Here is a 10,788-nt window from a genome sequence, read left to right on the forward strand (position 1 = left end):
GACGTTTTGTGTCTTCTTTATCATCACTGTTTTATGTCTGCTTGTGTTGCTGCATGCTGACCATCACTGTACTATGCATGAGAACTGGTTCTTAACTGACCCACCTGGTAATATAAAAATCATTATTATTATTAATACTAAGTAATACTACTAATAATAGTATCCTAATGTATGCTCAATAATCTGGTAGATAAATATAACATCCATCCATTATCTTTTACCCACTTCTTACATTTTTTGGGTCACGGGGGTCGCCGGTGCCCATGTCCAGCATCACTGTGCGAGGGGCGGGGAACACCCTGGACAGGTTGCAAGTCCATCACAGGGCCATAAATCTAACAGTATAAACTATTTATATTGAAGCCAAGTCTAAGACATACAGTTCATTATATGCAGCAGAGGTGTTCCAACAGGCAGAAGAGGAAGCGCTGCTCCCGGCTTAAGAAGCGAGGACACCGGGCGGGTGTTATGGTGAGGCTACAAGCTAATGCTAAAGCTGGAAAACTCTAGATGCCGTCTCTCTGTCGAATGTCCGCACAATGGACAACAAGATAGATTTACTTCGTCTGAGAGCGGGCGCCTCAGAAGAGATAATGAAGTGTGCAGTGCTTTGCCTCACAGAAACATGGATTACAAGTGAAACACAGGACACAGTCTTCTAGCTGGATAACAGACTTTTTCTTCGAGCGGACCACTGCAGCGAGCTAATGAGGAACTGACAGGGAGGCAGAGTATGCATTTATCTGCGTAAAAGTTGGTGCACAAACTGTACTGTGGTAAAAAGCTCATGCTCGAAGGCTTTAGAGCAAATAACAGTGAACAGTCGGCCTCATTATCTACCCCGCGAGTTCACAGAGACTTTCATCACAGTGGTTTACATTCCACCGAATGCTAATGATGCCTTGTAGGAGCTCCACGATATATTAAGTTCTCTGCAGAACAAACACCCTGAGGCTCGTTACGTGGTAGCCGGACACTTTAATCACGTGAATCAAAAGGACGGTCTCCCAAGCTTTTACCAGCATATGGTCATACCAACACATGGGAACAACATGCTGGACCGTGTTTACACGAACGTAAAAGATGCATACAAGCCGAACCCCGCCCCCACCTAGGACAATCAGACCACATCTCAATCTTAATGATATCTGCTTACCTCCCCCTGCTGAGACTCTCCGGACCGTTACAAAAGAAAGTTAAATGTTGGATCCAGAACAGTGGCCCCATACTGAAAGATTGTTTTGATCGAACAAACTGGCAGGTTTTCAGAGAAGCTGCTGAAAATGGAGGATAGCTTGATCTGGACCAATACGCATCCTCAGTTCTGGGTTACATTTGTACATGTACTGACACCGTCTCCACTATCAGATATGTTAAAATCTACCCAAACAGAAAGCCATGGCTGAATGCAGAGGTGCGCACCCTGCTGGAAGCCAGGAACACTGCCTTCAAGGTCTGGAAACTCAGAGGAGCTGAGTAGGACAAGGAAAGAGCAGGTTGCTGGTATTAAAAGGTCCAAGGCCACATATGCACAAAGGATCGAGGGTCAATTCAACTCACAAGACCCTCGAAGCATGTGGAGGGGCATTAAGTGTATAACAGATTATAAAGGAAGGAGCGAGCAATGCCCCAAAGACCCATCTCTGCCTGATGCCCTCAAGTTCTACGCATGCTTTGAAGACCCAAACAGACCACCCAGCACCAGACTTACCTCACCACCGGATGAAGAGCATCTTAGCGTGACCACAGCAGAAGTAAGGAGTACTTTCAGGAGGATTAATCCACACAAGGCAACCGGCCCAGACAACATCCGGTAAGATGACGCCCGAGTACATGGCTTGCAATCCACCTCTGCTGATGTTGTTCGGATTATTTTTGTTTTGTTCGTTTTTTTTATCTGTGACATAAACTCAATGCTGATCTTCATTTTCCTGCGGCCGATGTCGCTTATTTGGAACAATATGAGCGTACCTCTGGACCCCCCCCCCCCGCTGGCGAACTTGCCAGTTTACCTCAGCTGCGCTCCTCACCTGCCTGCCCGGAGACATAGCTTCAGACGCCGGGAAAACGTGCTGGGCGGCTAGTAAATCTTAAAGCCCTGCGCGCTGCATCTTCCTCTCCAGCTGGTGGTCATGGTTTCCATCGCCAGCTTCCCGCGTGCTCGGACCAGGTAAACAACGGGAGTTGTCGGTGCACGGACTGACCCGGAGGGGCTGTTATTGAAAACCTGCAGCCATTAGCACGTGCAAACTCCACCGCTGCTGGCTCTACTTTGGACAATATCCGGATGTGTTTGGTCAACGCAAGATCTGTTACCAACAAAACTTTTATCCTCAGGGATTACTTTCAACTGCACGATCTGGACTTTTTCTGCATCACAGAGACTTGGATGTTTCCGGGTGAGTCCAGCGCCTTGACGGAATTACTGCCACCAAACTGTCTGTGTTTTAACGCCCCGCGGCCATCAGGCCGGCGCGGTGGTGGATTATTAACAATATTCAAATCAACTTTTGACTGTAAACAACTGCCCATCCCAGTTTCCCACGCCAGCTTTGAGCTGAGCGTCTTTGAACTCGGCCATTCGCCTCCGATGTTATGTGCACTTGTCTACCGACCACCTCGGTTTAAGGATTTCATAAATGAGTTTTCTGACTTCTTAGCTGAAATCACACCAAAATATGATCATGTTTCATTATTGGGGACCTTAATTTGCCTGGGTGCTATCAGGAGAAGCCCTTGGTTAAGGACTTCTTACATTTATTGGACTCATTTAATCTAACTCAGCATGTAAACGGTCCCACCCAAGAGCACGGACATACACTGGACCTTGTCTTAACTCGTGATATGACCGTTAGTAATCTTGTTATTGGTGATAATGTTTTTTCAGACCACATGCCAGTCCGGTTTGAGTTCACCCTCCCCCAACTAACTCCTAAGCCGTGCGCTCCTGCACGTCACAGCCGGACCATTAACTATTTCACTGCCACACGTTTTACAAATGTTTACAACTCTGAAATGATCATTCAGCCCCCGGTGTTTCTCACAACCACTGAGGAGCTGACATCCCAGTTCAACTCTGTCTGCTTAAAGACTATGGATCATGCCGCGCCTATTAAAATCAAAAAATCAAAACTCAGAGCACAACCTTGGCTGAGTGACGTCACCAAGGCCGTTAGGCAGCAATGTAGGAGGGCGGAACGAAAGTGGAGGAAAGACAGGCTGCAGGTCTCTTTTCAAATACTTAAAAGAGAGTTGGCGCCGTTATCAGAAAGCAGTGAAAGCTGCTAAATCCAAATACTTCTCTGATATAATTACCTCAAACTCTCACAACCCACGTGTCCTCTTCTCCACCCTAACCTCTGTTCTCCACCTCACTGGACCATCACCTCTGGAAGACTCGACTGAGCTGTGCGACAACTTCTTACATTTCTTTTTGGAAAAAATTGCAACCACCAGGGCTCTCATTTCCCCTCCAACACTTGACCCATCCATCCCACCTCAATCTGTAGCTCCTTTTGACCATTTTGAACCAATCACTCTATCTTCTCTAGAGCAGGTCATGTGCAGCTTGAAACCGTCTGGTTCCCCCTCTGATGTGGTCCTCCCTCAATTACTAAAGGAGGTTTTTCCCACTCTAGGTCCGTCCATTTTTGCCATAGTAAACAGTAGTTTATCCACTGGCGTGGTGCCAAAATCCTTTAAACATGCTACTGTCCAACCTCTCCTTAAAAAAAAAAACACCTTGACCCCTCAGTCGTGTAACGTCTGGCCTGTCTCCAGACTCCCATTTGTTTCTAAAATATTGGAGAAAATACTCGAGTCCCAGTTGAAGTGCTTCATGGAGGATCACGCAATCTTAGAGCTATTCCAATCTGGCTTTAAACCTCTCCACGGCACTGAAACTGCCCTGCTAAAAGTCTTTAATGACATCTTCATATCCACAGATACCGGTGATTCTGTGCTGCTTGTCCTATTGGACCTCACAGCCACCTTTGACATCATCGACCATGAGATCCTCAATGCTAGGTTGGCGCAGTGGGTGGGCATCACAGGATCAGCCCTTAATTGGTTCAGATCTTACCTCACTGACAGATCCTTTTGTGTCTCCATCAAGGATTTTAGTTCTGCAGCGACAGAGCTTAAATGGAGGGTTCCGCAGGGGTCCATCCTGGGTCCCCTCCTATTCTCTCTATACCTGCTGCCACTTGGTGCTATTTTCCGGAAACACAACTTACCATTTCACTTCTACGCTGATGACTTTCAAATTTACTTCCCCATAAGACACAATGGTACATGCTCTATTCAACCTCTGCTCAACTGCCTGGCTGACATCAGGGACTGGATGGCTTTAAATTTCTTAAGTTTCAACGAAAAAAAGTCTGAAGTCATGTTATTCCCTCCCAACAACACGATCACAAACCACTGCATCGACCTCTCCGCTCTAACCATGTCAGAAAAACAAAGAGTCACTAATATGTGCGTGATAATGGACCCTTCCCTGAAACTTAACAATCATGTAAACATGATTGTTAAATCATGTTTCTTCCAACTGAGGTGGCTGTCTAAACTGAAGCCCATATTGTCCAAAAATAACCTGGAGACAGTAATACATGCATTCATTACATCTAGGCTTGATTACTGCAATTTGCTCCTGTTAGGTATCAGTCAGACCTCCATTACACGACTACAACTGGTCCAGAATGCAGCAGCCCCATTTTTAACCAACACAGGCAAAAGAGAACACATTACATCAGTTTTGGCCTCCCTGCACTGGCTACCGGTTCACCTTCGAATCCAGTTCAAAATATTACTCTATGTCTACAAATCGCTGAACAGTGTCACCCCCCCCCCCCCCCCCCCCCCATCTCTCTGATCTGCTACAGCCGTATGTCCCACCACGCCCCCTGAGGTCAACGGACCAGTTGCTCCTCACAGTTCCAGGCACTCGTCTTAAGCGCAGAGGTGACAGGGCCTTCTCTGTAGCAGGACCAAGACTTTGGAACGAGTTACCTCTGCTTGTCAGACAGGCCACCTCCCACTCGGTTTTCAAGTCCCGTTTAAAAACCCAATACTATTCAGTAGCATTCAACACCAGATGATCTGTGTTTTGAACCTGTAGGCTCCACACTGGTTAGTCGTCATTATCTGCATCTTTTTTATGTCTATATTCTGATTTACTTCATTTTGTATATTGCTTTGTGTGTTACCTGTTCTTCTGTCTGTGCAGCACTTTGGTTGGCCTTGTCGCTGTTTTAAGTGCTCTATAAATAAAATTATATGGTATGGTATGGTAACATCCCCGGAAAAGTGTTGAAAGAATGTGTCGATCAGCTCTGCGAGGTGCTGGCCGACAGCTTTGACACCACACTTACCCTGGAGACAGTTCCCAACTGCCTGAAGACCACCACCATCATCCCAGTCCCTCAAAGCTCTACAGTGACTGGTCTGAATGACTATCGGCCAGTGGCCCTCACCCCGATAGTCGCTAAATGCTTCGAAAAACTGGTCATGACTCACATCAAAACAACCATCAACATTAACGAGGACCCTCATCAGTATGCATACCGTGAGAACCGATCAATAGAGGATGCCATCTCCTTTGTAGTCCACACTGTGCTCAACCACCTGGAGCAGAAAAACTCTTACGTCCGTATGCTCTTTGTGGACTTCACATCGGCCTTCAACACCATGATCCCCCAAACCCTGATGGACAAACTATTCACACTAGGACTAAGCCCCTCCATTTGCAACTGGGTACTAGACTTTTTAACAAACAGACCACAGTTAGTGAGGATCCACAACTTCTCCTCTTCCACCATCACCTTCAGCACTGGCTCTCCTCAGGGATGTGTGCTGAGCCCTCTCCTGTTTACTCTGTTCACGCATGATTGTGCAGCTACCAATCCAGGCTGTCACATTGTAAAGTTTGCAGATGATACAGCGGTGGTGGGATGCATCACAAACAATGGTGAGTCTAGCAGGAGGTGGAACACCTGGAGAGCTGGTGCAAAGAAAATAACCTTCATATCAATGTGAAGAAGACAAAGGAGATGATTGTGGACTTCAGAAGGAACAAAAACATCTACACCCCCCTGAACAGAAAAGGATCTGCGGTGGAAGTGGTCTCCAGCTACAAGTACTTGGGTGTACACATGAATGACAACCTCAGCTGGAGCAACACCACCACCAGCCTGATCAAGAAAGCTCATCAGAGACTCTACTTCCTCAGACGGCTGAGGCGAGCTGGTCTGGGAAGCTCAGTCCTCACCTCCTTCTACAGGTGTGCAGTGGAGAGCATCCTGTGCTCCAGCATCAACGTGTGGCATGGAGGCTGCACAGCTGCAGAAAGAAAAGCTTTGCAGAGAGTGGTGAAGGCTGCACAGAAGATGTTGGAGTCACCCTCCCCACCATCACAGACATCTACACCTCCAGATGCAGGAAGAGGGCCACCTGCATCATGAAGGACCCCACTCACCCAGCACACACACTTTTTGCCCCACTTCCCTCAGGAAGGAGGTTTAGGAGCATTAAGTGTAGAACCACTAGACTGAGGAACAGCTTCTACCCTGAGGCTGTTAAGACTCATGAATCTCTAACTAGAATAATCACTGTGAAAAACCACATCATGTTGCTGCTGATCTGTTTCATGTTGCTGCTGATCTGTTTCATGTTGATGTGTTCATGTGTGCTCATCTGTTCACACAGACTCATGCTCGTGCTGCTGTTCGACGTAATGTTTTTATCCTCTTAGTGCTTAGTGTATATTTAGTTGATGTTTTTCTTAGTTCATATGCTAGCTGTTATTACTGTTTTTCTTTTACATTTTTATTGTTGGATGTAACTGGGACACTGAGTACATAATTTTGCCCCACCACATGTTCCACATGAGGTGCGAATGACAAAAAAGAATCTCTGACTCTGAGATATACATACATACACACACTATATACATAGGGAAAAGGACACAATATATGATTTTATAAATGTTTATTGTAAAATATGTTTAATGACCAGATGGAGAAGCTCAAACCTATAAAAAAAGAATTAAATTAACCAGACTAGACCAAATAAATTACCAAGTAGACCAAGCCAAAACCAAACCAAACTAAACTCAGACAATAGATCAACAGAACCAAGACAAATCATAACCCCAGGAAGACCAGCAACAAGGAGAGAATAGAATAGAATAGAATAGAATAGAAACAGCCTTTATTGTCCCACGGATGGGAAATTCCAGTGTATCAGCAGCAACAGATAAAAAGATAAAAAGATTAAAGATTTCACAAAAAAGTTCCTAAAATGTTAATAAACAATACAATATATAAGAAATAAGATCAACAATATCAATAATAATGTTCAATATGTATTGGAACATTGATAAGGACAGAGTATCGACAGCACAGTATTACAGGCTGAGTGTGTGTTTGAGCAGAGGTCAACATGTATTTAATCCTTATTGAGTTTGTTGGGAGCAGTGATGGTTGTAGAGTCTAACAGCTGCTGGGAGGAAGGACCTGCAGTAACGCTCCTTTGTGCATTTAGGATGCAGGAATCTGTCTCTGAGAGGACAGGTCTAATGTCCTCCTCCTTGAGCAACACAACACCTCTCTCTTTATACTGGGCTGAGCCAGCAACTCAGGTGTTCCCAGTAATTACCTGCTGCACTCTGCTCAACAGAGCCGTCCCTGCAGCAGCTCAGCCACCTGACAGGGTCGTCACACTAGAAATGAATACTAAAATAAACTATACTTACTATTTGTACTACTATTCATATGTCATGTTTTTTCACTTATCGCAGGTCTTCAGGGTATGGCTCTCCCGTGATAAACGAGGGACTACTGTATTAGTACATTAAACAATATCAAGAAATCAAGCAGGATCAAACAGATGAAATGTAACAATGAAAATACTAAAGAGCTTTGGAAGAGAGTTCAAAAAAACGTTCAACACAAAAACAACTGGACTTTATTTGTAACAGAAGACGTTTCGCTCCTCATCCGAGGAGCTTTTTTGAATTTATCATGTCCTGGATGAGTGAGAATCTTCACCAGCACTTTGGAAGAGAGGGTAGTGTAAGTTTGCTTCTAGCTGCAAGTTCTGCAAAGATCATCTTTCTGTAAAGATGGAGCTAAACTCAGCTTCCTAAGTGAACTGAGGCTGGGAGAGAGGTTTCTCCTAAAATGACAAAGAAGCCTATTGAACTGGTGAAAAACTATGGCTACAAAATGTACCATAATTGTCAGTGCAGCTACTTTTGTCTCGCACTTTGTACCCTGCGGTTTATATGCCACAGCATCTTATTTATGTATTTTTTCACATTATTCAAAGTTTTTTGTTTTTTGTTTTGTTTTGAAAGACTTCTTGTTGTTTCATGGCAGCTTCCTGCCACTGTCTATAATTTACTTTTGACAAGGATGGGTGCTCTTTGCTCCCAGCACCCCGCCCCTCTCGGGGGCAGGCTTTAACAACACAAGGAGAACGCCTACAGGTAATCAGATGTGCTACGATTCTAGGTCATGGTTTCACAATTCACTACCATAACTCCACCTACTCTGTCATCATGTGACCAGAAGTGTAACCTTAATGACCAATGAGATGCTGTCATTGACCCATCCTCCAAGATACACGTGCATTAATGAGGCTTCCTGTTTACAGTAAGCAAAGATTAAAAAAAAAGGTGCCAAGTTCTTCAGATCAGTTACTGTATTTTACGCCTCGTGCACAGCACAGACTTTGGCTGGACTGCTGCGGGACGATGCAGACAGCACGAGGGAATGATGTCGAGAGACAAGGAGCCAGCTGTGTGACAACGTCTTTTTGAGCCTCTTCAATTCTGACACTGAAGAAGAGGATTTCCATTGATTCAGTGCACAGAGGACGAAGAACAGAGCCATGAGTGACTCTGGTCGACCATCGGTGCTTTTTTTTTTTAGATTCTTTATTTTTGAAGTATTGAGAAGATTACAATATCACAATTTCAGTTTATGATCAAATACAGAATTCCTTCACTTTACATTTTCATTTACAAAAACAAGAACAAAACAAAAAGATGGAACAAGGGGGTATTATTTTGGAAAACAAAAAAAACAAACAAAAACAAAAAAAAAACCTTTACTTTTACGTATATAACAGTAAGTAAATTACATACCAAGTAGACACTCTGAAGAATTAACCCTCTCTTTTGCAATTCTCAACATTCTAGTATTTTTGCATATTGTGTTTTGTTGACATAGGACACCCATTTGGACCACAAGACGGTAAACTTGTTCAGTTGAAACCGAGTTAAAAAGGTTAATCTTTCCGTCTGATAGATTTCGTTCACACACTCTATCCATTTTTCCACAGTGGGAGGCTCAGGCTGGAGCCAGCGTCTGCTGATGGTTTTCTTACAGGCTGTAATTAGTATTTGAAACAGATATCTTGCTTTGTCAGGTAAGGGTTCTGTGTCACCTAGAATAAAGATAGTGAATTTAAAAGGTATTCTTATATTCAAGATATTTTCAATATTTTTGTGTATTTCTATCCAATAATGTCTAATAATTGTACAGTCCCAGAATACATGCCAGTGGTTGGGTTCTGTGTTAACACATTGCCTCCAGCACTTAGGCTCCCCCGCGGTACAAGAAATTTTCTGTTTTGGTGTAATAAAAAAATCTAAGCAGACATTTCCAGTTAAATTCTCTCCATGAGTACGAATTGGTACATCTCCAAACTGTCTCGCAGTAACCATGCCAGTCTTCTTCTGTGATTTCCATTTTACTTTCCTTTTCCCATTTTGTTTTCACATACAAAGTTGAATCCGTTTTTTTACTCATAAGTCCCTTGTATAATCGTGACATAATTCCTTTTTTAGATTTTGCCTGATGTGCCGTTAGTATTTCTTTAAGCACTGGCTCCTGCTCATCTGTATGCCTAATAATTTCCTGATTAAGATAGTGACGTACTTGTAGGTATCTATAAAAATCCTGTCTTCCCAAGTTATAAGTTGTTTTAAGTGTTTGAAAGTCTTTAATTTGTCTTTCATCCATTAATGAGAAGTGTGTTGTTATGCCTTTAGATATCCAGCTACTGAATCCGGTATCTGACCATCGGTGCTTTTTTATTTTTATCCATGTTAAAGCTTCCTGATGCATGCTCAATAATCCAGGTAGAAAAATCTAAAAAAGTTAAATCTGGTCCTCTGGACATTCAAAAAAACAAAACAAAGCAAATCAACAAAAAAATGTAGAAACGTTTCGTCTCTCATCCGAGAGACTTCCTCAGTCTGAGGAGCTGTATTCAGCTCAGTCTCTTAAATAGCACCTTCTCAGGGTGGATCAACCAGTTTGCTGCTGACAACCAAAACCAGCTGATCACATGCTCAAGAAGGACCATCAGCCTAACAATGGATCATTAGCACACTGATGGCTGTTTACTGTTCACAGAGGGCTGAGTGATACTAGCAATCACAGCATTGTAAGAGGGGGGCAATTGAACACGTAGGCCTCCACCCCTGTTTAATGATGGACGGTTTCTTTTCACAAAGATGGCCTCCTTTAATCCTCTCTCAAACCATCGTTCCTCTCTGTCCAGGATGTGAACATCTTCATCCATGAAAGAGTGACCGCTGGCCTGGAGATGAGTGTAGACCGCAGAGTCCTGGCCTGATGATGTTGATCTTCTGTGCTGGGCCATCCTTTTGGCCAGTGGCTGTTTAGTTTCCTCGATGTAAGACTGATCACAGCCCTCCAGACACTGAACCGCATACACAACATTGCTCTGTTTGTGCCGGGGGACTGGATCTTTGGG

The 10,788-nt window shown here is 43.9% G+C and overlaps 1 protein-coding gene across 1 annotated transcript in view; it reads right to left on the reverse strand.

The window, feature by feature from the left end:
• LOC119428139 (ATP-dependent DNA helicase Q1) overlaps positions 1-10,788 on the reverse strand; it is a 38,939-nt gene that overhangs the window by 15,945 nt on the left and 12,206 nt on the right. The gene's annotated exons all lie outside the window — the stretch shown is intronic.

The sequence above is a fragment of the Nematolebias whitei genome, chromosome 22, assembly GCF_014905685.2.
Source record: "Nematolebias whitei isolate Nwh7 chromosome 22, NemWhi1, whole genome shotgun sequence".
NCBI classification, from domain to species: Eukaryota; Metazoa; Chordata; class Actinopteri; order Cyprinodontiformes; family Rivulidae; genus Nematolebias; species Nematolebias whitei.